Raw genomic sequence first — 27,529 nt, forward strand, 5'->3', positions numbered from 1 at the left:
CTTTGTTTTTCCACTGGGATTACACATTGTTTTATAAATAGGTACTGAATGCACATTTATTTTCTTCATGTCTACTTAAAATATGCATTATTTAAACACATTCATGTAACTTTCTAATGGGAGAATAGGAGGATCAGACCTATCATCATGAAGCCTGACATAATTATCTAACTCCTTTGCCTATTTCATCATATCACATTCCATATGCTCCAAGTTGCTGATCTACTCAAAATTCTCCCAGTATTCTGTTTTCTAAGTCACACCTGGCTCTTCTTGCCTAGTGAAGGTCCACCTCAATAGTCAAACCCTGTGAGAAGATTTTCTTAACTTCTAGAAATGGAAATATTTATTCTATCTTTCTGTACTTTCATAATGACTTTAGATGGTTACTTTAATTATACTGTGTCTGTTTTTAACCCCATTTATTTAACATGTCATTATGTTCAATGTACTCTGAGTTCCTCAATGTTGAGGAACTTGTCTTATCCATATAAATATCTTTAGTATTTTCTAAGGCAGTATGTCTGCCCCATTAATTGGCTGGATCACTATACATTTGTGAAATTAAAGCATGAATTAATGTATTAAGTAAATCAGTGAATGAACACCTAGCCCAAAAGCAGTAGATCAGTAAATATTTGTTGGACAAATGAATGGATAGTAAGTATGCCAAATACCATCATATGTACTTTCTTTTTATCATACTTTCATGTTGTGATGGGAATATATTTGAAGTTACATGTCTCATCATTAACAGTTCAGAATTCAACCGAAATGTGTGTAGTTAATTTTAAAGCCAAAGATACCTTCTTTTGTTTTGACACCTTTCAACCTAAATATAGAACAATTAATGTCAACCCTGATTCCAATTCAAAAGGATGAGGAATGTAAAATAGAGAACTCCATTGTGCTAAAAATGGTGATCTTGAAATTAATAGTTTTGGCAGATACTAAAAAATGTACATGATTTCTTGATTTAAGCCAAACCCCTTATAAACAAAGTTATGTTTTATTTTATTTGCATTTTGTTAATCCTCCCCCAAGGATATTTTTCCATTGATATTTTTTAGAGAAAGAGTGGAAGAGAAGGAAAGAGGGGAAGGAAAGAGAAAGAGAGAAATATCGATTCGAGAGAAACTCATCGATTGATTGCCTCCCTTACGTGGCCAGATCATGGCTGGAATCCAATATGTAACCTAGGTTTGTGCCCTCCACCCAGTTGAACATGGACCTTTTAGTGCATGGGCTGATGCTTTAACCACTAAGCAATACCAGCCAGGGCAACAGAATTATATTTTAGGGGGAAAATAGAATCTGATCAGTTAAAGCATAATATTGGTTAATAAATAGTGGATAAGTGCTGGTAGCCTCTGGAGCTCAGAAGGAAGGGTTATTAATATAATTGGGAAAATTCAGCAGAATGTCATCAATATACCTTTACAGAGTATAACTGACCACATTCATATGATGATTGCTATCTGAATTTGAATGGCATAGGACAGCGATTTGAACTGGTATGTCTCAATAACCTGAAAACATGCAATACCTGACTATTTAATCTGAGGTTCTATCGCTTTTACGTTAGATTGTCAAATTACAAAATGACGATAGCTATCTGATGTGAATGAATCAAAATTATGCCCATTGTCAGATCAACAAATATATTTCTTGGTGAGCTACAGAATTTTAGTAATTAGTTTATGTGTCCATGAGATGAAAAAGGTTGAAAATTATTGGTGTAGGATGTGGCGGATTCAAACTTTCCTATTTTTCCACCTTTACTAAGCATTTTCATATCCCAAATAGTTACATATTAACCTGGAACCTTTCACAATGTTCAAATGAAGATGGAATAAAATACACAGTCTGACTCCTTAAGGACTCTGAACAAAGCTGAATTTCATTGAGTCAACTGGTGATGTAACTCCGAACTTCTTAAGTACATCCAACCAATCTATAACTTAAAATAGTCTGGAAATTTTTTACTTAGTTGACTCCATCTACAGCTACCTTTAGAGCAAGCAAATAGGGAAAAGTACCCCTTCCTCTGCATTTGTCTTTTAGAGATTTTTTTCCTAGGTACAATCATGCATGTAAACCCAGCAATGATCATTTGGAGCTCCAATTTTGAATGCCACTCCAAGTTCTACAGCCTTGAATTATATCTGTTTACCAGGAAAAGAACAAGAGTTCTCCAATTAAACTTCATTACCTTCAATTTTAAGGCTTAACAAAACTGGTGCATGCTGAAGAGCTTCCAAAAGGGAAAGTTTATGACATAGCCTTTCTGTCATAAATTATTTTGCCTCTTCTATAAAATTATAGAATTGTGTTTCCTTTTCAATTATTTCCATGATCAATTCTGTTGCATTTATAAAAACGGAATATCATTTCAGAAAGGAAATTCCATGTTATAACTTAATAATTGTGAGACATAAAATGTGACTTAAAGCGATTCACTTGAGTAGTCTTCTAGGAAGCAGGGGTTCCCTGGACAATTCAGGGCTAGTGGGCATATTAAACTGGATACTTTACAAATCCATTTAGCTTGGGCTTTGTTCTTTCATATGAAAGGGAAGTAAATACCTGATATTAATTATATACATGGCAGAGTTCAGCTTGGAGGTAGGAAAGGTCAATAAGGGTGATAACATACCCTCTGGATAGTTTGAGCATATTTGGAACTCTACATCAGGCCTGGTATGTGCTGGGTGATCAGAACATTGCATCCCGATGTCTCTGAGTAAGTGATGTGCACATTTGAGTCTCTGTGGCCCAATTTCAACTCCCTGAAGTCCTTTCCACCAATTGATTTTACCCCTGGTGTGTGTTCTCTTTGTCTTCCTTTCTGTTCTCTCTATTCTTTAAGCATCCAGAGAAGTACACATGAAGCAGTGACTTGAAACTTTCAAGGAATTATTATTCCACCTCCTTTTTTTAAGTGTTGGCTGCAGTCCAGAATCTTCCCACTGAAAGGTTTTTCCTTTTTACTTCTGTATTCCTTTCTTTTATAAAAGAAGCTGCTCTTTTCCTGTTGCACTTTAAATTTTGAAACGTGTAACTAATAAGAATAATGCTTGCTCTCCTTTTTGTATAGCACTCTTTTATATACTGCACTTATTACCTAGAAGCATCATTAATTAGTTAGTGTTTGTAAAGAGTTTTCAAGAAAGAATTTAGTGATAACTGGGGTAGCAGAGAAAACTTGGGCTGCTGGGAGGAGGAGGAATACTAATGAGTGTTAATCCTGAATGCTCACATAGTGCCGTTTGTCTTCAAAGTGGTTGAAAGAAGCACAAATTCATTATCATCCTATCGGATTATGATTGAACAGTATAGTCAGTGTCCAAGTGAGCCTGGAGCAAACACAAAAGCTCAGTTACTGGGTTATAGGCTAAGCTGATGATATATGTGCTTCTCATGCAGAGGCAGTGACATAAGACCATGTCATCAAATGGAAGGATTTGGTTAAGGAAACAGACACCATGAGTCATGTGAGGCCATTGCTTTGGATACTGCTCAGAATTTGGGGTGTCACATATGTAAAAGGGAAAGTTGGCTAGCACATCCAGGGATTGTCTTTTGTCCTTGTCTGTTGTGCATTGTGTCCCTGTGGGTCCAAGTTCTTCCCTATTTCTGCCATTCAGAAGGCAGCCCACTCTGGGGCTTCTTGAAGTTCTAGAATCATATTTTTTAAAAAAAGCTGATTATCATCTTAATTATGTTCTAATTTATGGTTAGAGTCTATTTTAGCATATATCCCCAAGAGCCATAGAATAATGCACAGGGTGCCCATTTTCCAGAGGAAACAGTATAACAGAAAAATGCTGTTTATATTCCCCAATGCTTCTAATTTCCCCCACATTTCTTATATTGTTTGCTAGATTCTACAAAAGATGTATAAGAAGCAAATGAAACAAAAAATTCTTCATAAAAGACCAACTAAAGAGGGAGGAAGCGACGTCTTTGTGCCTTTTCCAATGCTCAAAACATACCCCCCCACCCCTAAATAATGCATTTACTGCTAATTCAGTAACACGGCTCACACTTGAGAAGAGCCTCCTGGGCAGCACTTGATGCCAATCCTGCTGCTCTTTCAAAGCGGCCTCCTTTAATGTATATTTGATTGCTGTGTTGTGCACCGAGACACGAGGTATTATGTGGAATTCCCGGTGTCACTAGACATTACGCAGGGCTTTCGTCATGGACAATTAGTAAGCATTGATTCTCATTGTGATTTACAGTGTATTTCACAGGCTCCAAATGGTCATTTTTTCCCCTCTGGAAGAACAAAAGTATTTTCAACAAGGCAGGTCCTCTAGGTAGACAGAAGCTTCTTCCTGCCTTAAGCGGGCTGAGAGGTGGGAACCTTGAAGGCAAAGGTGCAATGATGCATGAGCTTATCAGGCAAAATGTAAAGTCAGTTCATTATTTCTCTGCAATCTGGGGATATCATTTGTCATGCATTAAGGAGGGCAATGATGATGTTCATAATTTATAGGTTTAATAAATTGAAAATACGCAGACCTCATTAGGTAACTTATCCTTCCATGGGGCAGGCTGACTGCTTTTGTTGAAGAGGATGGGTTAGAACTATGAAGAACCATCACCCCCTGGGATGGCAAACCCCTGACACTCACCCTGGAAGGTAACATAATAGTATAAATGATTTATTTTACTATATCCCTCCCTCCTTTCACAGAGTGAACACTCCTGTAATGCCACAAATGTTAAGATCATATTTGCATAACTGTGCAATTGGTAGAAGAAAGAATCTCTCCTAATGTGTGCTATTCTATCACTCTGACCACACTGTAGAGATAAGAAGAAAAAGGTGACTGACCCTTTTCCTTAGATTGGTTAAGATGGATAGATTTCTACTTTAAAGTCTGTAGTCAAGATTGGAGTTGTCCGAGTTTCCCTCTAAGACTGTAACAGGATTACTGCTTACTTAGGCTGTAGCTGACGGACTGCAAATTCTTATGTAGTCCGGATTGATCCTCTATGTCCTTAGGATGAAAGCAAATATCCAGACTTGCAAAAGGTGTTATATAGTCTTGTTACTTTTCACTCTCTCCTTTATATCTTGCATATTTATATACATCATCCATCATGTGGTATTGTGAAAAATTAAATCAAAACAAAAAAAATGTTATCCAATTTTGGGATACCATTAGTGACAATGCCTGGTATAGAAATCAGTTTGGGTAGGTTCATTGTGACTTAAAACATACTAAACTTATGATTATTTTTCTATTAATGAATCCCTTTAGAGTTTGTGTGTGTCTGGATGTGGTTCTGTCTTATGTCAGGTATTCTTATTTTCAAGTGGACTTCATTTAGATTCATCTCAGCTATTGGGGGGAAAATCACCATTTTGTATCTTTTCTTTTTTAAAAGATATTTTGTACTTATTTCAGAGAAAGGAAGGGAGAGGGAGAGAGACATAGAAACATCAATGATAAGAGGCATCTATTGGCTGCCTCCTGCATGCTCCCTACGAGGGATTGAGCCAGCAATCTGGACATGTGCCCTGTCCAGGAATCAACTACTGAACATGCCAGCCAGGCTGTATCTTTTATTGATTTATCCTACTGGATTGCTAAGCTTGATATCATGGCCTTTTTGAAATACCACTCTCCATAGTTTTTCCTTTAGGAACATTTGCTGGCATAATTGTCATTCATGCAGCCAGGAAGTTGATTAGTAGCAATCAATTATTATTGTTGCTGAAGTTTTGCTGTCATTTAAATTCCTAGGAATTAGTACTGACCAATCCTGATTCTACCCTATAGTGAATTGTATATATAGACAAGAGTCCAGAAAAGCTTTACGCCTTGACTTTGAAGATGAAGAGTTTTCTTGAGATAAATATTTTACTAGAAAATAATAAAATAAAGAATAAAAGTGATATTAAGTAATATGAATCTGTTATGAGATAAATGTGTGTGATATATATTTTCAGATGTGCAGGAGAAAATGATTTTTGTCTTTAAGATTCAACTCAAATTACACTAAGAAGCTTGTCACATTTCAGTTACTTCCCTGATGATTTTCTGAGTATATCCAAACATTCTAAAAGACCTTAAAGCAAAAATGGCCTTGTTTCAATTGTGTATGTTCTCTTTCCATTAGATTGGGGATGGGGAGGGATAAAAGATTTTAGGACAGAAAATACTTTTCTTCTTGTGTTCTCTTACCTTCTCTATTTGTGCAATACATGTTCATTATACAGCTTATTGAAGGAATCTCTCTATATAAAGGGCTAATATGCAAATTGTCCCCTTAGGATTTTGACAGAGAGACTCGGAATTTGATCGCTTGCTATGGTGTGTGCTGAACACCAGGGGGTGGCACAGAATGTAGAAAGGGAGGCCCCAGCCAGTAATCAGAAGAAAGGCCCTGGTTGGCACCCGGAAGGCCCTGATAGGCCCTGATCACCAGCCAGGCCAAAGGATCCTACCCATGCACAAATTTCATGCACCAGGCCTCTAGTGTATGAATAAATGAATGTATTAATGGTTATATTTGAAAACAGACGTTCCAACATTTTTTTTTCTAAAGTGAAAACAGTAAGTTTCTTTAAAATGATGTTTTTTATTTAGTAGAGTATTCTGTGTACAGCTTTCCTTTTCAGGACTTTTGTGTCACATTTACTTGGTGCCTATATTTGGTGGGGGCTATATTGGTAGAACAATGAGGCAAATTAAAAGATGATAATTTGAATTGTTTAGTTCGCTTCTTGCCTTTATTCTGTTCAACCTTAGCTTCTCTATTTGCACTCTTATTTTATTGTGGCTAAGATTTAAATCTAACAAATGCTTTTAGGTAAATTTTGTATCCATGGGTAAATCTTTGCTGTTTTTTGTTTGTTTGAATTTTTAGAAATAAATGTTAATAAGTCTTCTGTCTCACAAAAAATATTGTTAACTCAACAAGCTTATGAAAAATACATAAGCCTCCTAAAATTTATTATAAATCACATATCCACATATAATATATGTTATTCTAAATAACAAAATTTTATGCATACAATTTAGAAGGTATGTATCAAAAATTCAAAAAAAATTTTTTTTACATCTTAAATGAGTTTAGAGTCAAATGCCAGTTGTTTATACTGAAAAGAAATTAGAAGATAACTTAATTCTCCTTTTCCTTTTTCCTGGGGAAAAGCCTTTAAAAGAGAAATTGTTCATTGAATTTTTTTAAGGGAACATCAACAAGGTAGAATCCAGATGCATGAAGAATTAGAATGAAATTATAAATTTTGAATTCTATTTTAGACCTCTGAGATATATTTTTATGAGACCCTGTTGGCAATAGACATCCTGGTGTGAGCCATAAAGCAACTGGGGCTTGCAAATTAATTTATACCTAATTACACCCCAGGATCTCCAGCCCTCAGTTCAGATGAAAAGTCAACTGCATGCTGATGTTGTTTGAATGTGTAGCTTTTTATTTAATATTCCCTGTGAAACATCAGGCATGTAGCACTTCTAGACAACTTTGAATTTACTATTTCATATGACTCTAGCAAAAGTATAATTCCATACCCTAAGCATTCCTCAGCCTAACTTATCATTTTATCGGGTATTGGGTTTCACTTTATTTCCCAAGTGCTTGTGCATTTTGTAATGGGTTTATAAAAGCTTCTGTAAAGACTTTTTCCATTTAAAACTTTCAAGTTATCTTTAAAGGGAAGATAAAGTGATTTGGGAGAGTTTGGGGAATGGTATTGTTTTTATTAGGTTGAATCGTAAGGCTCATGTTATTCTTATGAGATAGATCTAAAATTAGCCCACCTTTGTTTATGCAGGTCAAATGCATGTCTTAGGATGTAACCTCAAAGACAATTCTGAATGCTCATCAGCACAAAGTACTTCTTAGAAGAGATATATATTTTGGTTCATTATTTCAGGAAATGGTGGCAAAACCAGTCTATTTACAACACACTTACTAGACTTTAAAAACGTATCATGTGTGTTTTATTTGTCTTATACCTGCCTCAGATATAGGATATCTATATATATATATAAAAGGCTAAGTGACCAACCATCCATCTGACCACTGACTGAATGGCAAGCTGATACATATGATGTGTACTACAATTTAAAATAAACTTTGACTTGGGCATGCACGATACATATAAAGTTCTTGCTAGTGACAATCCCACACATGTGTTTCCATCTGTCATTGTTGATTGTGAATTTGTTTCCGTTGACGTTTCCATTATAGAGAAAGGGCGGATATCTATATTAAAATATTTCTTCTAATTTCCTTTCAATATGCATGAATCCGTGCACTCGATCACTAGTAACTATATAAAAACAAACTCTCACGTGGGCAAGTAACAATATGATATATGACCTTGTAAGTGGAGATGCTATTCAAAAGCAATTGATTCCATTGTGAATAAGCATAGTCTCTAGATGATGCTAACCAGCCACAACTTAACACAATAATTTGTATGTGTATACATCTTTATACCTTTGAACCATATAAAAGTGTTGATATTGAACTGTATTTTTTAACTTACAAAACTGGAATTTCATGTCAATCTAGTACTCTCACATTTATTATTCAACTTAAGAGCTACCTATGATAGTTGAAAGCACATTGAATTTTAGACAGAGGCCAGGGGCTACGTCCCAACAAGACTACGTCCCAACAAAACTACTTGAGTGACTTTTATAAACCAATTAAAGATTGGATAGTGACATGTGGGAACAAAGAAAAATAGAATTCATGAGACATTTATCAGTTTTTTGACTGTTACCAGATAGCCTTTTTCACAGGAAATATGAAGGTCCTGTACTAGAATATTAACAAAAAGGCTAAAAAACAAGTGAACTGTGAGTAATCGTTAATACCATTACTGATCATCAATGGGACATTGTGAAGAGATTGTAGAGTCTAAACCTCTGGCACTATTTCTCTTTTAAAAGTACCCTTAGATGACTTCTCTAACTGAGCATAGCAGTGTTACCAGGACACCCCAGTTAGTCAGAAGACCAGCTCTATAATGCTATTTCATTGCCTTGTAAAGTCCTGATGATGTAGAATACCTTAAAAAATATTCCTTTCAACATATATATATTTTTGCCTCAAAAAATGTATTAGTTGCAAAACCCTGGGAGAAACCACTGGGAAAAATAGTAGGATAGAGGGTATTGTAAAATTTTGGTATAGAAAGCTTTTAGAAAAAATTTCATCCCTTATCTTCCTATAATTAAAGCATCCTGCAGCTATTTAAATTATATTATGACTGGTCCTAGGCTATTTTCTGGAAAGGTAAAGTAAGTTACTAAGAAAGCCAATTTTCTTTGGAGGTTGTTCGTAGCACTCTCAAACACCCACATCAACCTTATATGTTATAATTTTTCCTTTGCATTCTGAGCATTAAATTTATTTCATAGCATTTTTAAGTTACTATGGCTTGTAGGCAATGTTCAGGGATTTGGTAGGAGGATTGCTTTAAGAGAATTCCCGAGGATGACTTCCCGCTTTAATTAGACATTATTGTCTCTCTGCACACAGCATGGCATCAGTCAGAGGTCTCTGCACTGTGCCCTTTTTTGTTTCTGAGTCCTTGGTCCTGGGTGAGGATGATTTGGTCATCTTCAGATACAGGAGGTTGAACCCTGCATGAAATAAAAGCAAGTTACCCTGAAACTCTCATTACCTAGGGCAGTGGTTAGCAAATGTTTAAAAAATTTGGCTCTCAAAAGAAATTTCAGTTGTTGTACTGTTGATATTTGGCTCTGTTGACTAATGAGTTTGCCGGCCACTGACCTAGGGCAACCATTGTTCTCTGGGCCCAAAAACAGAGCCATGACTAGTTTCCATTCTTGTTCATGGGGAGATGTTCCCAGGTGTTTATCTCACATAAGAGTTAATCCAAGATGGGTTCTGCCTGCTGGTCACAGGCTACCTCTGACTATGTTCAGTATCTGTGGGAACTTCCCTTGTTTCATTTATTCGTGATGAAGCACAAAGTACTTAATATTGTGGATGCAGCTTCAGACTACTTAGTTGGGAAACCAGGTCTTCCGCATGTTAAATGACTACAGACAACTTCCTAAGCACCTGCATATCCATCTGTCAAATGGGGACAGTAGCCCACCTACCTGACAGAAACTTCATGAAGATAAGATTAATAGAGGGGAAAAATGCTTATAATGTTGGGCTTACCCATCCTCTGCACAAATGAGCACTTACTGTTGTTGTTGTTTTTTTAATGTATTTTATTGATTTTTTACAGAGAGGAAGGGAGAGGGATAGAGAGTTAGAAACATTGATGAGAGAGAAGCATCGACCAGCTGCCTCCTGCACACTCCCCACCAGGGATGTGCCCGCAAACAGCATACATGCCCTTGACCAGAATCAAACCTGGAACTCTTCAGTCTGCAGGTAGATGCTCTATCCACTGAGCCAAACCAGTTTCGACCACTTACTGTTTTGTAAATTAAATATATTGGGCCCTAGCCCATTTGGCTCAGTGAATAGAGTGTTGGCCTGTGAACTGAAGGATCCCAGGTTCAATTTCAGTCAAGAACACATGCCCAGGTTGTGGGCTCAATCCCTAGTAGGGGATATGCAGGAGGTAGCCGATCAATGGATCAATGATTCTCTCTCATCATTGATGTTTCTATCTTTCTTTCCCTCTTCCTTCCTCTCTGAAATCAATAAAATAATTTTTAAAAATTAAATGTATCGATATTGGGGTGACTTTGGTCAATATGATCATATGAGTTTGAGATGTGAGTTTCTATCAGATCTGTGTATTGCACTGTATGCCCAGTACCCAAAATCAAATCTCCAATCACCATATATTAGGGTTCCTTACTTTCCCTACCTCCTTCCCTCTGGAAACCACCACACTGCTGTTTGTGACACTTATTCTGTAGCCATATCATATCTTAAATAGTCATGCATTCAATCCATGTGCAAAGTATCCTATTATCTTTAAATTTCCTCCTAAACCCTCCACCTGTTAAAGTTAGTCTCTAATTTTAGGATTGAACTCAAATACCACTTATTCCTTGAAGTACTTTTTCTTTTGTACACCTCAAGCTTTTGCATAATGGTACTTATATTGTAATGTATAATGGCACTTATATTTACCTAAATAGTATATAATCATACTTATATATGGCTAAATAAGTATATACATGGGTATATATATATATATATATATATATATATATATATATTTATGATTGGGTATTTATATATGTGTTTATTTAATTATATACTAATTTATTGAATAATTAATTACAGCTTATGTGCAATGTAACCTTGTTATATGGGGATAAGGTGAATAATATTTCCTGATCTCAAAAACTGAACACTTACTGTTCAGTTTTAAATGAAGATTTTTTTTAAAGTAAAAATATACTATAAATGCTGAAATCATTTGGATGAGATCTAATACTATTGTATACACCCATACATACATATTTATACAGACATGTATTTACAAATGTACAAATGAAATTTGATAAAAAGCAAAATTTCTAAGATAATTTCCAAAAACTTATTTTATTTCAAAACCAATAACTTTTGTAGTTATTAAATAATAAATTTGAGTTCATTATTGAATACTAGAGGCCCAGTGCATGAAAATTCATGCACTGGAGGTGGGTGTCCCCTCAGCCAGGCCTGCCCCCTCTCATAGTCCTGGAGCCCTCTGGGGTGGGAGATGGCAAAGGCAATTAGGGGAAGCGATGACCCCATCACACCTCTGCTGCTGCCACTGCCAGCATCGCAAGCCTCAGCCAGGCCTGGTTAACTGAGCCTCGGGCCAGCTCTGGGGGGCTGGGCAGCTGCCATCCAAGGCTTGCCTGTGCCTCGGCTGGCCCTGGATACCTGATACTCAGTCAGTGAGGAGTGCAGGAGGACCTGAGGCCCCTGGCAGGGCTGAGGGGACTCTGGCAGCAAGTGCACAGAGAGCTGGCCCCGCCCCTGGTGTGGGTGCTGCCATCTTGTGATGGCATTATGGTCAATTTGCATATTACCTCTTTATTATATAGGATTCTAGCAGAATGACTGCTGTGCCCTGAGATTTTTATTCCTGTACTGCATGGTTCTAGATTTAAATTATCTAGCTTTCTCCTTCCAATGGCAGCCTCAGCTTTCAGCCTCACTTTTAAACTTTTCACACTCCTTTGATAGACTTTATTGACTGAAAATATTTTCCATAATCTTTGCCTTTGTGTTTCTTCAGCAGAATCCTTTTCCCCTTGTATTGAAAGATAACTTAATGTTCATATTTTTCTGGGAACAAGGTGACTGAGAGCACAATTCATCACACAATTCATCACACAATTCATCACAATAATTTTAAAGAACCTAACTTATTTAGGTTTAACTAAATAAAATAGAATTGCTATAATGCATTTATGCAAAGTCAACTAACTTATTAAATTTAAGTAGTTCTGTGATAGGTTGACTTTACCTAAATGATATTTTTTTACATTTACCATCTCTGTTGCAGGAAAGTTTAGTTTGTTTAAAGGTTTATAATTCCTTTTCCCCCTGAAAGGTCATTCCCTTGGTTTCTCTGTTTTAAAGTGGTATCCACACTACCCAGATGACTAGTAAAGTTACTGCCCAGAAAACCCACAAATGTTCTTTAAATAGGTTACTCCAAGAAACATGCAAATCTCATAGCTTTTAAGATGTTATTTCTAGCCTGACTCTATATTCTAAAAAGAAAAAGAAATGAACTAGTAATCATAGCAGTGCAAGCGGTATCTATTTTGTTTCCTGTAGCCATGTCAAATGATTAAGACATTAATTAATATAAATAGCATGTATGAAAAGATCACATTTTTGTATAAGTGATCCTTTCTTTTGTCTAGTTACCATTTCCTTTTCTGATTGTAAATATGTATAGAGAGAATTATTTTCACCAAATTTTAATAAATTACATTTTTTATAGTAGCACTTGTGTAATTATATTAGAATTATATTAACCTTCTGTTCTGATAGCTTTGTTTATTTTATGTATATTAATTCTAAAAAAAATAGTATATTTTACTCTTTTGGAGATTTTTTTACTTAGTCTGCCTCAAAGGGGGAAAAACAAAACAAAACAAAACAAAAACCCTAGTCCTTTACCACATACTAGTGTAGATTACAGGCACACATTTGGGCTTGAACATTTTTTTGCAACTGGTTCTGGTGAGATTCTGCGGGAAATATGTGCAACTTTTTCTATATCTTTTCTCTGTAGCAACTATTCCTTTACATCATTGTTTCCCAAACTTCTCTCATGATGAGAATCACCTGGTGGAGTTGTTCAACTACAGATCCTGAATCTCTAAGACAGAGCACTGAGTTAAGTATAGAATTTTATCTATATGTTCCCAAAAATTCTAGTTTAGCACTTCTTAGTTGGGATTCAGGAATCTGTATTTTAACAACTCCACCAGGTGATTCTCATCATGAGAGAAGTTTGGGAAACACTGCTTTACATCATAATCATACAGGAAGCACTGGATATTTAGGCTCAGAGACACATACTGTTTGAAGAGAAGATGCTCCTCAAATGGAAGGATTAGTCATTGCACACACCTGCATGTCAATGCTTAAAAATACCCATTTGTATTTATCATGCACCTTTCATCTATCGTATACTTGAAGATACTGACAGTATGCTTGATTTTGTGCCCTTTCTTCTGCCTTGAAATAGATTTGAAATGAGACTTGAACATCACTCCTCTTTCCCTTGACTGGGAGCTTCCATCCCTTTTAGCTCTTCTTACTTCCCATGCCATTGATTTGCTCTCCTTGAGCACAGAATTTCCTCTGCTTTCCCAGCCCTGAAATGGCCAGAGCAGGCAGGCCAGCTCCCTCTTTCTCTTAGGAATCCAGCAGGATTCTCCTGTCATCATGCTGAGTGGGAGGACAGAGCACTGGATTAACTGCATGGGTGGCTGTGGTAAGCAAGGAACCACCTTGTCTGGATGACATTTCCAATGAAACCATGAACCCATGCAAGGCAGAGAATATCTATATGTCATGGTCTCAGGAACCTGCGTGACTTATAGGTCTTTGGGGAATTCTATATTCATTTTTATTAACTTTAATTATAGGAGTGCTATAAAATCCCTCATTCTGTGTTGCGTAAAAAATGCAGAATTTAATTGCTCCTGACAGTTAATTGGTTTATGCTTCTCTCTTCCACAATCTTGGGCTGCAAGAGACAGGGAAACTAGCTGGCATGTTTCTGCAATCACTGAGGATTATATACTAAGAAATTGGCCTTTTCGTTAGCTCGAGCAGTGGATTAAAAATGCAATTACAGAAGTGTGGGGAGAGAAACAAAATCTGCGACTCTACATTCCACATATGCTGAAAGACTGACGAGGGCTTCCGTGAAGGCATTGTCTGGCTTTGCCAGCATTGCTGAGGTTTTTTCCACGATCAGTGTACCGGTGTTAAAAAGGAGATTTTTGTACCTCTGTGGACATGCCAGGTTGTTTATAGCTTTGAAACTGTCCTATATACTTTTTTCAAATATCTCATCTGGCATAAGAAGCATAGGTGTTCGTCTGGCTGTTGCCAGTGATCATATGGGATGGCCTGAGGAAGTCGGACTTCAGTGTGGTGCAGTGCCTCTGATTTCAGGATTGGTGAGCATCTTTGGGAAGCATCCATCTCCTTTGATGAATCCTGAGCTTCAAGGGAGAAAATGGCAAGCTGATTTCCATGTGACACACAGTTATGAAGCCTGTGCCCATAAGCATGGCATTGTGCCTACATCTTGAGGTTTGCCCAGGTGAAGCAGGCGGGCACCTCACCCTCCAGCAGTGTGTCATCTAGAGGCAAGAATGTCCTTGTACATGGTAACTACATGCAAGGCAGGCTGGTAAGAAGGTGAGAAGAGTGAGAACATCCAGAGAGAGGTGATTAGGGAGAAGGCGCAGCCTGGCCTCACTGGAAAATAGGACTGAATTGGCTCCAGAGGAAGCAACCTGCTATCAGTTCTCCCCTGCTAGGTTCTGCAAGACTCCAGGAAATAGATTAAGAAAATGTAAACAAAACCAAAAGTCAGCAGCTGTCAGGTGCTATTCTTTAATTTGCTTGTCCCAGAACCTAAAAAAAAATGTTTAAAAACAAATAAACAGATTGTCAGAGACTGGGAACACTTGTCCAAGTCTATTTCCTTTATTTTATTCATTAATATGCCATGGGATAACAGTTACAACACAGCAAGGTTAAAAAAGAAGGAAAAAAAAATCCCAAACTCATCTGCCATTCGCTTCTTTAAAAACACAATAATTCCACTGATGTCATTCTTCTTCACCTTTACCTAGTGGAAGTCATTGAATAAAATAATACAAATGAATGAAATGATAAGGGAATGCTTTCTGCAGGGAGGTTTGGTAGAGATAATGACACTAGTACAAGTCCTGTCTTTGAGGTTAGAGTGAGGAGTTAGGACTGCATAGGGGCAAAGGGCTTGTTACACTGAGCAGAACAAGAGGAAATGTAAGGATGGCTATCTGGGAGGGCATTTCCAAATGGAGTCAAGTTGCTGAAGCAGAAGGCAGGGTTGAAGACAGACTGCTGATTAAAAGCACCAAAGTGAAGATGTCACATGGGCTGGGGAATGCAGTCTAGAGGCAGAAATCACAAGAAACAGAGTATAGGGCAAGGCCCAGACCTGTTCCACAAGTGAGAAAATTCCATCTCCAAGCAGGAGGTGAGTCCCATGATGTCACCGTTCAGAATGCCCAGACTGTGCTTGCCAGGGTGCAGGGTGTGTGGGCTCCTTCCAGGTGTAGCATCAGGAAGGCCAGGTAATCCTCATTCTTGAACAGCTTAGACTCTCAATGAGCATTTCTTCAAGAGTGGTCCATGGTCCCCCTGCGTCGGAACACCAAGATGCTTGTTGAAAATGCCCATCTCGAGGGCTGACTATGTAACTTGGAACGGAATTTTCAGATACTAAAGTTTCAATCTCTCATAGGCCAATAGATGAAAAGAATACACATGACAGCCAATGACTCACACAAGGCCAGAAATACTATCTGAGAAATGATTGGACCAGATAGTAATGCACTAGGAATTCAGGAGAAATAAAGATGAATTTGAGCTGAAGAGCTCAGAGAACATTTTATAAGATGTGAAGAATTTTATTCAGTGAAGAAGTGAGAGCATTCTTGAAAAAAGGTCTAAAATGAAAACCCTTAGGGAAGACTCAGTGTGGCTTTAATGGAAAAGGCCATGAACTTTGAAGTTGGAATCCTACTCTAGCCATTTCCTATTTATATAACCTTTGACAACCTAACCATTCTGAATCTTCATTTTCTCATTTGGAAAATGGGTCTGATAAGAGCCATTTCCTAAGGTTATTGTAGTACATGGATTGGATTAAATGTAACATGAAATATAACATAAAGACCATCTAGTTATTAGTAAGTACTCAGTATTTGTCATTTCCCTCATACCCAGGACTAATATTTTATGAATATATATTTCAACAAGGTTTCATTAAGTCCTGCCTATATTTGAAAAGCAAAATATCAATGTTTCCCTCAAGGTGAGGCTCTGAGTGCCAGGACAGATGGGATGAAAATGAGGTTTAAAAATTATTGAGTTTAGGAGAGAGGGTATTGGGATCTGGTATGGGTAGAACAATGTGATGTAGATGATTAAAGGTAAATCAGAAAAAAAAGTAAATCAGAAATTAAAGACACTCAGTGCTGTAGCTTTACAGCAAACTTTGGAAAATAGGAAAAATGGAAAATGTCCATTAACATGTATATGCTAGATTTTTTTTTATTTTATTTATTTATTTATTTTTTTTTTAATTTTTTTTTTTTAAATCAATCTTTATTGTTCATATTATTACACAGGTTCCTCGTTTCTTCCCCCCTCCACCAGGTTCCCACCCCACCCTCTGCCCCCTCATCCTCATCCATTGGTGCACAGTTTATGTTCAGTCTCTTCCTCCCTCCCTTTCCCCGATAGTAAATCCCTTTTCAGATAGCAAATCTGTTACTTAGCATTTTCTCATATCAATAATACCTCCACATGCCCAATGATACACTTCACACAAAAGACATTTCCTAATAGGACAACCAGCCTCATCCAGGCCCCACCCAAGGCACTCACAGATCAACACCCCAGCCCTATACTAACTCAACACATCCAGATCTAAGCCTTCATCACTTGATTCAGCAGACCCTCAAGTTCCCGCAAAAGTTTCCAGCCATGTCTGAGAGGCAGCCGTGGGGCAGGGGCAGGTGAGGAGTGAGCTGTTTTGGGCCAGGCTGCTCCGGGCCTGGCCTCTGTTGCTCTGGTTTGTTCCACAACCAGCTGCTCCGTGTCTGGTCACTGCCGCTCCTGACCCAGTTGCTCTGGACTTGGCTGTTGCTGCTACAGGCCTGGCCACACCCGACTCGGCTGCTCTGGGCCCAATTGCTCTGGGCCCGGCCGCTCCGGGCCTGGCTGCTCCCAGCCTGACAGCCGCTTCTCCGGGCCTGGCCGCACCAGACCCGGCTGATTCGGGCCTGGCCGCTCCCAGCCTGGCAGCTGCTGCTTCGGGCCTGGCCGCACCCAGCCTGGCAGCCGCTGCTCCGGGCCTGGCCGCACAGGACCCGGCTGCTCCGGGCCTGGCCGCTCCCAGCCTGGCAGCCGCTGCTCCAAACCTGGCCGCTCCCAGCCTGGCAGCCACTGCTCTGGGCCTGGCCACACCAGACCCGGCTGTTCCGGGCCTGGCCGCTCCCAGCCTGGCAGTTGCTGCTCCGGGTCTGGTCACTGCCGCTCCTGACCTAGTTGCTCTGGACCTGACTGTTGTTGCTACAGGCCTGGCCACACCTGACCCAGCTGCTCTGGGCCCGGTTGCTCCGGGCCCGGCCGCTCCGGGCCTGGCTGCTCCCAGCCTGGCAGACGCTGCTCCGAGCCTGGCCACTCCCAGCCTGGCAGCCACTGCTCTGGGCCTGGCCGCACCAGACCCGGCTGCTCCGGGCCTGGCCGCTCCCAGCCTGGCAGTTGCTGCTCCGGGTCTGGTCACTGCCACTCCCGACCTAGTTGCTCTGGACTTGGCTGTTGCTGCTACAGACCTGGCCACACCCGACCCGGCTGCTCTGGGCCTGGTTGCTCCGGGCCCGGCCACTCCGGGCCTGGCTGCTCCCAGCCTGTGAGCCGCTGCTCCTGGCCTGGCCGCACCAGACCCGGCTGCTCCGGGCCTGGCCGCTCCCAGCCTGGCAGCCTCTGCTCCGGGCCTGGCCACACCAGACCCGGCTGTTCCGGGCCTGGCTGCTCCCAGCATGGCAGTCGCTGCTCCGGGTCTGTTCACTGCCGCTCCTGACCTAGTTGCTCTGGACCTGACTGTTGTTGCTACAGGCCTGGCCACACCTGACCCAGCTGCTCTGGGCCCGGCCGCTCCGGGCCTGGCTGCTCCCAGCCTGTCAGCCGCTGCTCCAGGCCTGGCCGCACCAGACCTGGCTGCTCCGGGCCTGGCCGCTCCCAGCCTGGCAGCCGCTGCTCCGAGCCTGGCCACTCCCAGCCTGGCAGCCACTGCTCCGGGCCTGGCCGCACCAGGCCCGGCTGTTCCGGGCCTGGCCGCTCCCAGCCTGGCAGTCGCTGCTCCGGGTCTGGTCACTGCCAATCCCGACCTAGTTGCTCTGGACTTGACTGTTACTGCTACAGGCCTGGCCACACCCGACCCGGCTGCTCTGGGCCCGGTTGCTCCGGGCCCGGCCACTCCGGGCCTGGATGCTCCCAGCCTGTCAGCCGCTGCTCCTGGCCTGGCCGCACCAGACCCGGCTGCTCCGGGCCTGGCCGCTCCCAGCCTGGCAGCCGCTGCTCCGAGCCTGGCCACTCCCAGCCTGGCAGCCACTGCTCCGGGCCTGGCCGCACCAGACCCGGCTGTTCCGGGCCTGGCCGCTCCCAGCCTGGCAGTCGCTGCTCCGGGTCTGGTCATTGCCAATCCCGACCTAGTTGCTCTGGACTTGGCTGTTACTGCTACAGACCTGGCCACACCCGACCCGGCTGCTCTGGGCCTGGTTGCTCCGGGCCCGGCCACTCCGGGCCTGGCTGCTCCCAGCCTGTCAGCCGCTGCTCCTGGCCTGGCCGCACCAGACCCGGCTGCTCCGGGCCTGGCCGCTCCCAGCCTGGCAGCCTCTGCTCCGGGCCTGGCCACACCAGACCCGGCTGTTCCGGGCCTGGCTGCTCCCAGCATGGCAGTCGCTGCTCCGGGTCTGTTCACTGCCGCTCCTGACCTAGTTGCTCTGGACCTGACTGTTGTTGCTACAGGCCTGGCCACACCTGACCCAGCTGCTCTGGGCCCGGCCGCTCCGGGCCTGGCTGCTCCCAGCCTGTCAGCCGCTGCTCCAGGCCTGGCCGCACCAGACCTGGCTGCTCCGGGCCTGGCCGCTCCCAGCCTGGCAGCCGCTGCTCCGAGCCTGGCCACTCCCAGCCTGGCAGCCACTGCTCCGGGCCTGGCCGCACCAGGCCCGGCTGTTCCGGGCCTGGCCGCTCCCAGCCTGGCAGTCGCTGCTCCGGGTCTGGTCACTGCCAATCCCGACCTAGTTGCTCTGGACTTGACTGTTACTGCTACAGGCCTGGCCACACCCGACCCGGCTGCTCTGGGCCCGGTTGCTCCGGGCCCGGCCACTCCGGGCCTGGATGCTCCCAGCCTGTCAGCCGCTGCTCCTGGCCTGGCCGCACCAGACCCGGCTGCTCCGGGCCTGGCCGCTCCCAGCCTGGCAGCCGCTGCTCCGAGCCTGGCCACTCCCAGCCTGGCAGCCACTGCTCCGGGCCTGGCCGCACCAGACCCGGCTGTTCCGGGCCTGGCCGCTCCCAGCCTGGCAGTCGCTGCTCCGGGTCTGGTCATTGCCAATCCCGACCTAGTTGCTCTGGACTTGGCTGTTACTGCTACAGACCTGGCCACACCCGACCCGGCTGCTCTGGGCCTGGTTGCTCCGGGCCCGGCCACTCCGGGCCTGGCTGCTCCCAGCCTGTGAGCCGCTGCTCCTGGCCTGGCCGCACCAGACCCGGCTGCTCCGGGCCTGGCCGCTCCCAGCCTGGCAGCCTCTGCTCCGGGCCTGGCCACACCAGACCCGGCTGTTCCGGGCCTGGCTGCTCCCAGCATGGCAGTCGCTGCTCCGGGTCTGTTCACTGCCGCTCCTGACCTAGTTGCTCTGGACCTGACTGTTGTTGCTACAGGCCTGGCCACACCTGACCCAGCTGCTCTGGGCCCGGCCGCTCCGGGCCTGGCTGCTCCCAGCCTGTCAGCCGCTGCTCCAGGCCTGGCCGCACCAGACCTGGCTGCTCCGGGCCTGGCCGCTCCCAGCCTGGCAGCCGCTGCTCCGAGCCTGGCCACTCCCAGCCTGGCAGCCACTGCTCCGGGCCTGGCCGCACCAGGCCCGGCTGTTCCGGGCCTGGCCGCTCCCAGCCTGGCAGTCGCTGCTCCGGGTCTGGTCACTGCCAATCCCGACCTAGTTGCTCTGGACTTGACTGTTACTGCTACAGGCCTGGCCACACCCGACCCGGCTGCTCTGGGCCCGGTTGCTCCGGGCCCGGCCGTTCCGGGCCTGGCTGCTCCCAGCCTGTCAGCCGCTGCTCCGGGCCTGGCCGCACCAGGCCCGGTTGCTCCGGGCCTGGCCGCTCCCAGCCTGGCAGCTACTGCTCCGGGCCTGGCCGCACCAGACCCGGCTGCTCTGGGCCCAGTTGCCCCAGGCCCGGCTGCTCCGAGCCTGGCCGCACCTGGGCTGGATGCTTTGGGCTTGGCTTCTGCTGTTCTGGGCCTGGGTGCTCCCAACCCGGCTGCTCTGGGCCCGGCTTCTTCGGGCCCGGCCACTCCGGGTCTGGGTGTTCCTGGACTGGCCACCCTGGGCTTGGCCGCCTCTGCCTCAGGCCTGGCTGCCCCTGCCCCAGGTCTGGCTGCTCCAGTGCTGGCTGTTGATGCTCTGGTTCTGGCCGCTGCTGCTCTGGGGCCTGGCCGCTGCTGCTCTGGGGCCTGGCCGCTGCTGCTCCGGGTCCGGCTGCCACTGCCTTGTGCCTGGCCACTCTAGGTCTGGTCACCGCTGTTCCAACATTCTGTCCCTTTTTCTTTCTTTCTTACTTTCTTTTTTTTTTAAAACGCATTTATGTTGCAATGTTGGCTGGTGAGTTGAGTTCTGACTTAGTCTTTGATTTTTCAAGATATACTTTGCATTCTTTCTTAAGTAATTTTACTATCATTTGCTCTCACTTGATTTCTTCACATTGAGAACTTCTATGGTTTCTTCCTTCCCGTCCTGGAATCTCAGCAGGTTGGCCTGTGGCACCCCTTTGTTCTCTGCGGGCTCCTGCGCTGCTTCAGCCTGTCGCCGGGGTTGGCGCCGCCCAGGAAGCATCCCCGGTCCTTGGCTCTGTTGCCTGCGCTCAGCGGTCGAGGGCTCAGGGGCACCCCCCCCCCCCGGGGGCCCCGTCGCCTGGCTCCTTGCTGGCACCCGGCTGGCCGGTGTCCAGCGGGGGCTCCTGCTCCTCGTCACGATCCTCCAGTCTGGAGCTTTCTTTCTCTCTCCCGCTAGGGGAGTCCAGGATCAGAGTCAACAGACTGTCCTCTGCGAGCAGTGCGCGCGACTCCGGGGGCTCGGCCTTTCACCGCGCTCCCAGGACTCCACCTCACAGCCCCGTCTCCCCCTGCCCAGCCTGGGTCCCCAGGGACTGGCCCAGACCGGGAGTTCGGGGCGGTCCGGTCTGAGGCTCAGCGCCGCCGGAGGCTTTGTTTCTTCTGGCTAGAGTAATCCAGCATCAGAGTCAACATTCAGTCCTCTGCGCACAAAGCGCGCGACTCCGGGGGACCCCGCCTTTCGCGCCGTCCCCGGGATTTCGCCTCACAGCCCCGTCTCCCCGTGCCCGGGCCTGGGTCCCCAGGGACTGGCCCAGATCGGGAGTTCGGGGCGCTCCGTTCTGAGGCTCAGCGCCGCCGGAGGCTTTGTTCCTTCCGGCTAGGGTAATCCAGCATCAGAGTCTACATTCAGTCCTCTGCGCACAAAGTGCGCGCGACTCCGGGGCCTCCCGCCTTTCGTTTTTCCCCTGGGATTCAGCCTCCCAGCCCCGTCTCCGCCTGCCGGAGCCTGGGTCCCCAGAATCTGGCCCATAATGGGGCTCAGCGCTGCCAGTTCGGGGGTTCAGCCCAGGCTGGGGGTTTCATTTCCTTCCTGCTAGGGAACGCCAGGCAGCACCCAGCCCTCTCCTCCTCTCCGGCTGCGACCTCTCGGTGCGCGCGTACGTGCGAGCGCGCAGCATGTCTCCATACCTTAGGCTCTTTTTTCAGCTCCTCTGACTTTCCCTCTGGCTTTCTCCCACCTTCCTATTGTAGAGTTTTCAGTCAGTCGACCACCTGTAGGTCTGGGCAATGTCCACTCTACATTTTAGTTGTATTCCATTGAAATTGTTGTGAGCTGCTGCGATTAGGTGTCTACCCGAGCAGCCATCTTGGATCCTCTCTCCGATTTTTTTTTATTTTAACCTTAATTTTTTGTAAGGTTAGAAGAAAGTAAGAAATAAACAATAATAAAAGCTAATGAATGAATAGACACAAATTACAAATGATTATTTGATTTCTTCTACAGAAGGTCCTGATAATTAATTGGCTAATGTGAGAAAACAACATAATTATGGCTGACAATATTTTAATGTATTTTCTCTAAACGATGCAGAAATAATTCTGCCTGGCTGGCATGGCTCAGTGGTTGAACATCAACTTATGAACCAGGAGATCAGGTTTGATTCCCCTTCAGGGCACATGCCACAGTTGTGCACATCATCTTCAAGGTGGGGCCTGCAGGAGGCAGCCTATTAATGATTTTCTCTCATCATTGATGTTTCTATCGCTCTCTCCCTCTCTCTTCCTCTCTGAAATCAATAAAAATGTATTTTAAAAGAATAAAATACACAGAAATAATTCTGAGACCTGGGATAATGTTGTATGTAAAAATATTTTACATGTGGTTAGAACTAGTGGCCTCAAAAATCACATAAAAATTGCCCACTCTGTTCCATTGGCTCATATGTCCAGAATGTGGCTGGAATGGTAGCTGTACCATTTTCCCTCTGTCATCTTCATGCTTCATCAGCAGATGGTAGTTGGGAAAGCTGTAGATAGTCCCTTAGTAAAAAAGGGTGCACAACCTGAAATGAGAGTTTCCAGTAAATTTGTTCACAATCATTATAGGTTATTATCAGACGCCCAGTCTATACAGTGCTGAGTGAGGCTGGAAAAGAACCTTGGCGGCAGGTAGAAGTGAGAAAGAGGCAACAGGGTGAGTTCATAACTGAAGAAGGATGGCTATACTGTAAGTGGACTGTGTAAGAAGGTGTAGCTGAATCCAGGGAATTGAGCACATATAAGAAATATGAGAATTAGGAAAGTCAGTCAACAGCTGATTCCAGGCTATTCTGCTTTCCAGTGCATCTATTTACCATTGTTTGGAGTGCTTGACCAAGTATGGTATGCCCTTAACTTTGTAGACCTATGTTAGATAAGACAGAGTTGAGACAAAAGATGAGTCTTCTAGTGCCATTAATTTATTTAACAAGCTTAGTCAAAAAAGTTTTGATCCTAGAACCCTTTATAGGACCCATGTGTATAGAATTTAATGTGTACCAGACTTTGTAGTAGATCCTGTGGGAAAAGGAAGATAAATGATGCAGTCCTGCCTGTATGTGGCTAACAATCCTTGATGAGAAAAGGTGAAAACATGCCCAATAATCTTTATAGGACTGTATAGGCTGTGCACTCAAGCAGTGTCAAAACCCATTGCTGGATGAGTTCATCAGAAGAAGAGACGTTTTGTCCTAACCGGTTTGGCTCAGTGGATAGAGCGTTGGCCTGTGGACTGAAAGGTCCCAGGTTCAATTCCAGTCAAGGGCATGTACCTTGGTTGCAGGCACATCCCCAGTAGGAGGTATGTAGGAGGCGGCTGATTGATGTTTCTAACTCTCTATCCCTCTTCCTTCCTCTCTGTAAAAAAGCAATAAAGTATATTAAAAAAAAAAAAAAGAAAGAAAGAAAGAAAGAAAATGAAGAAGAGATGTTTTCACACTGGGCTACTTGGAAAGTCTTCATAGAATGGTAGGATTTAAGCCTTGATTCCAACTTTTAGGAAGAGATTCTGGGTAGATCTGACCACTGGGTCATAGAGCATTTTGATCACTGGCCCTCTATCCTAGTATGGTAAGTATATCAGCTTGAAGCCTCTTGACCACACAGATCCTTAACCCCCAGGACATGAACAGAACACAGTGGGTGAGATGGCCAAGATGGCATCTGCAGGGCTCCTCCTGCTTTCGCCATCCGGAAAAAACCCCACTATGTCAGGGAACAGAGTGGGGATGACAACAAATTCTGGTTACAAAATGACAATTCGTTTCTGTTCATACACACATGCCTTGGACTGTTTTCACATTAAATTTCTGAAATCTGCCTTCAGCTGTCGTGGTTTATGACATTGATGAGTAAGAGCTGCTTTTAAAAGGAAAAGAAAAAAAACCAATGCACAGCAGGGAAGTTAAAGCAAAATGTATTTTGGGACTGAAACATATTTCTTGAACATGCTTAAATTGAGACCTACTTTTTAATCTTTAAAAATAGATGACTTTTTTTGAAGACAATGATAGTTGTGTGTTAAAAAAATAACCTTCTGGTAATGTTGTGAAGGGCAAGATTTTTTTCCTCAAACCCCATTTCCTCCAAGACTTGTTTCTTTATTTCTTTTTTAAAAATATATTTTTATTGATTTCAGAGAGGAAGGGAGAGGGAGAGATAAAAATATCAATGATGAGAGAGAATCATTGATTGGCTGTCTCATGCACACCCCTGACTAGGGAATTGAGCCTGCAACCTGGTCATGTGCACTGACCTGGAATTGGACCATGACTTCCGGGTCATAGGTTGACGCTCAACCACTGAGTCATATTGGCTGGGCTAAGATTTTGTTTCTTAATCACTCTTTCTAGAAGGTTGTGGCTCAGTGAGTGGTGAGAGTTTAGTAGATTCTTCTTCTGGGCTCCTTTGTGTATAATGGTGAATGTTGATGTGTATGTAAATTGGTTTACTAATTATTTTAAGTTTCCAGTTTGAGTTGTGTTTCATTGGAGCTGCTTTTAGACAAATTGGCTTCACTTATAAGTATTTATTGAAGACTACCATTTATTAAGCACTAACTGTACCAGATAGCATGCTAAATATTATCTTTCTTAACCCTTTGGTACTGATTGTGTCAGGTACTATCAATACCAATTTATAGATAAGACAGTAGAATCAGGGTTGGGGGTAAGGGTTCAAGCTAGAAAAATGTTGATTCTAGTTACTGCTGTGTTACCAGCTCTGAGCACAGGCAAATGCCCCAGCCACTAAATCATACTCTTTACAATTCCTCTCCCTTCTCCCATAAGGGACAAGATTTGTAGGGGAAGAACTAGTGTCAGACAGGAAGAATCCATGAATTATTTTAGGTATGCATTTGTGAAGAATACTTAGTCGGTAGAGTAGGGTATAGTTTTTCTCGATGAGATAAGATATAGATGACTGAGTTATGATATAGATGACTGGATTTGAGCCAATGGTGGTAGAGCCAATTGGACCTTGATGACTTCTAATCCAACTAAGTTATAGGATGTGTCTAGATCCTTCTATTCGAGAAATGGCCACACTGCTTCTAAACTGTGCAGAGCACTTACCACGTTACATGTGTTCATTTATAATGTGAGCATAGATATGTGAGAAAATTGAAACTACTGGAATAGATCATCTAAATGGGATTTACTATAGAGCAGTAGGTGGAAAACTTCCTTCTCTCCATCAAACCCAAGATCAATGCCAAAGTATCATATTTTTTCTTTCTATTTTTTTCATGCATCTCTCATTCTCTTTCTTATTTTCTGTCTTATTCCTGAGTTTTTTCCCCCACTACTTTTTGGGCAGTGCGATGTCTAGATGTTTTCTGTATCAGAAAGTAAATAGTCCACAATAGCTTAAATTATGTTACACAATAATATACTAGTGAAATGCATGTAGTTCTGATGTTAATTGTCAATGTCTTCCCGATGAGGTATGGATGGAATAAGTAGCCAGGTGTGGCTAAACTATGGCCCCTCTTTTCTTTCAGCTTTCTTTATCATCATCCTCAGATATTTGAATATTACAGGGTTCTAAGTCCTATGGTGATTCATACCTCCCTGCATTAGACTGGTCCTTTTCCTGAGTTAAGAGATAATGCAAAGTTGCAGCTGGTATCTGTAGTGATTTCAATTTAGTGCCATAATGCAAATATTTTTGGCCTCAATTATACCAAGGACCATCAATCAGCAATTCTATGTTTCCATTGCTTATACATGTTTACGCTGGGAATGTTATGACTATCCCAGAAAGAGAAGCAGGATCTTTGAAGATAGGTAGACTGAGCTTGAATTCTAGCTTCAGTGGGTAGAAATTAAGTGACTTTGGTGTGTGGTGCCCAAAGTATTCATACATAAAAAGGGAGATAATACTTATCTCCCATGGTTGTTAGAAGAATTTAATAAAGTTTATTGTCTGTGCACATACAGTATAGTCAATAAAGGTTAATGTCCTCAATCCCCATGGTGTCTTTCTATTTTTTATATCAAATGTTTATATCCGAAACATTTGACTAAAGATTTCACACTTGTTATCTAGTGACATTGCATTTAACTGTTTTATATTCATACAGAACCACTCAACAATTCCTATTTTGCAGATTCATCTTAGATGCCTTCTACGACAAGATTTAAGTTTACAATATAGTTTTGAAACAGCTTTTCATGAGCATCATACCAGCCTGCCTATCACACTTAACAACCTGTGGTGCTGGTAAAAGGCTGTGTTCTTCAGCCAGTATTGTAAACACTCATCTTCCTCACAAGAAGAACAGAGCAGGAACTAGCCATGCTCCTTACAAAAGCATGTTCTACTACCATGCTTTTTTCTCTCTATCCCTTACTTTAACTTGACAGATTAAAGTAAAACTGTGCCCCAGTTGATTTGTTTGAGAATCTTCCTTTTCCCTCTGAAGTGATGAATGCCAAACAAGGCCTATTTTATTTACACCAAGTAAGAGTCTATGTTTTTCAAGAAATAAATCCCAAAAGAAAAGTGAATAACTTTCCAACTGAATCAATAACCACACCAGCAACCAGCAACAAAAAATCCCCACAGTGTCCTAACCAGTTTGGCTAAGTGATAGAGCATCAGGCTGCAGACTGAAGGGTCCTGGGTTTGATTCCTGTCAAGGGCAAGAGCTCAGATCTAAGGTTCAATACCCAGTAGAGGACTGCAGGGAGCAGCCAATCAATGATTCCCTCTTAGCATTGATGTTTCTATCTCTCTCTTCCTCTCTGAAATCAATTAAAAATGTGTTGTTGTTTTTTTAATCCACACAACAAATATTTGAGGACTTATATCTAACATCTACTGATAGTTCTAAGAAAGGAATTTTTAAAATTCATTTTTATTGATTGTGGAGAAAGGGAGAAGGAGAGAGAGAAAGAAACATCCATGTGA

Source organism: Pipistrellus kuhlii, unplaced genomic scaffold (assembly GCF_014108245.1).
Source record: "Pipistrellus kuhlii isolate mPipKuh1 unplaced genomic scaffold, mPipKuh1.p scaffold_m20_p_6, whole genome shotgun sequence".
NCBI classification, from domain to species: Eukaryota; Metazoa; Chordata; class Mammalia; order Chiroptera; family Vespertilionidae; genus Pipistrellus; species Pipistrellus kuhlii.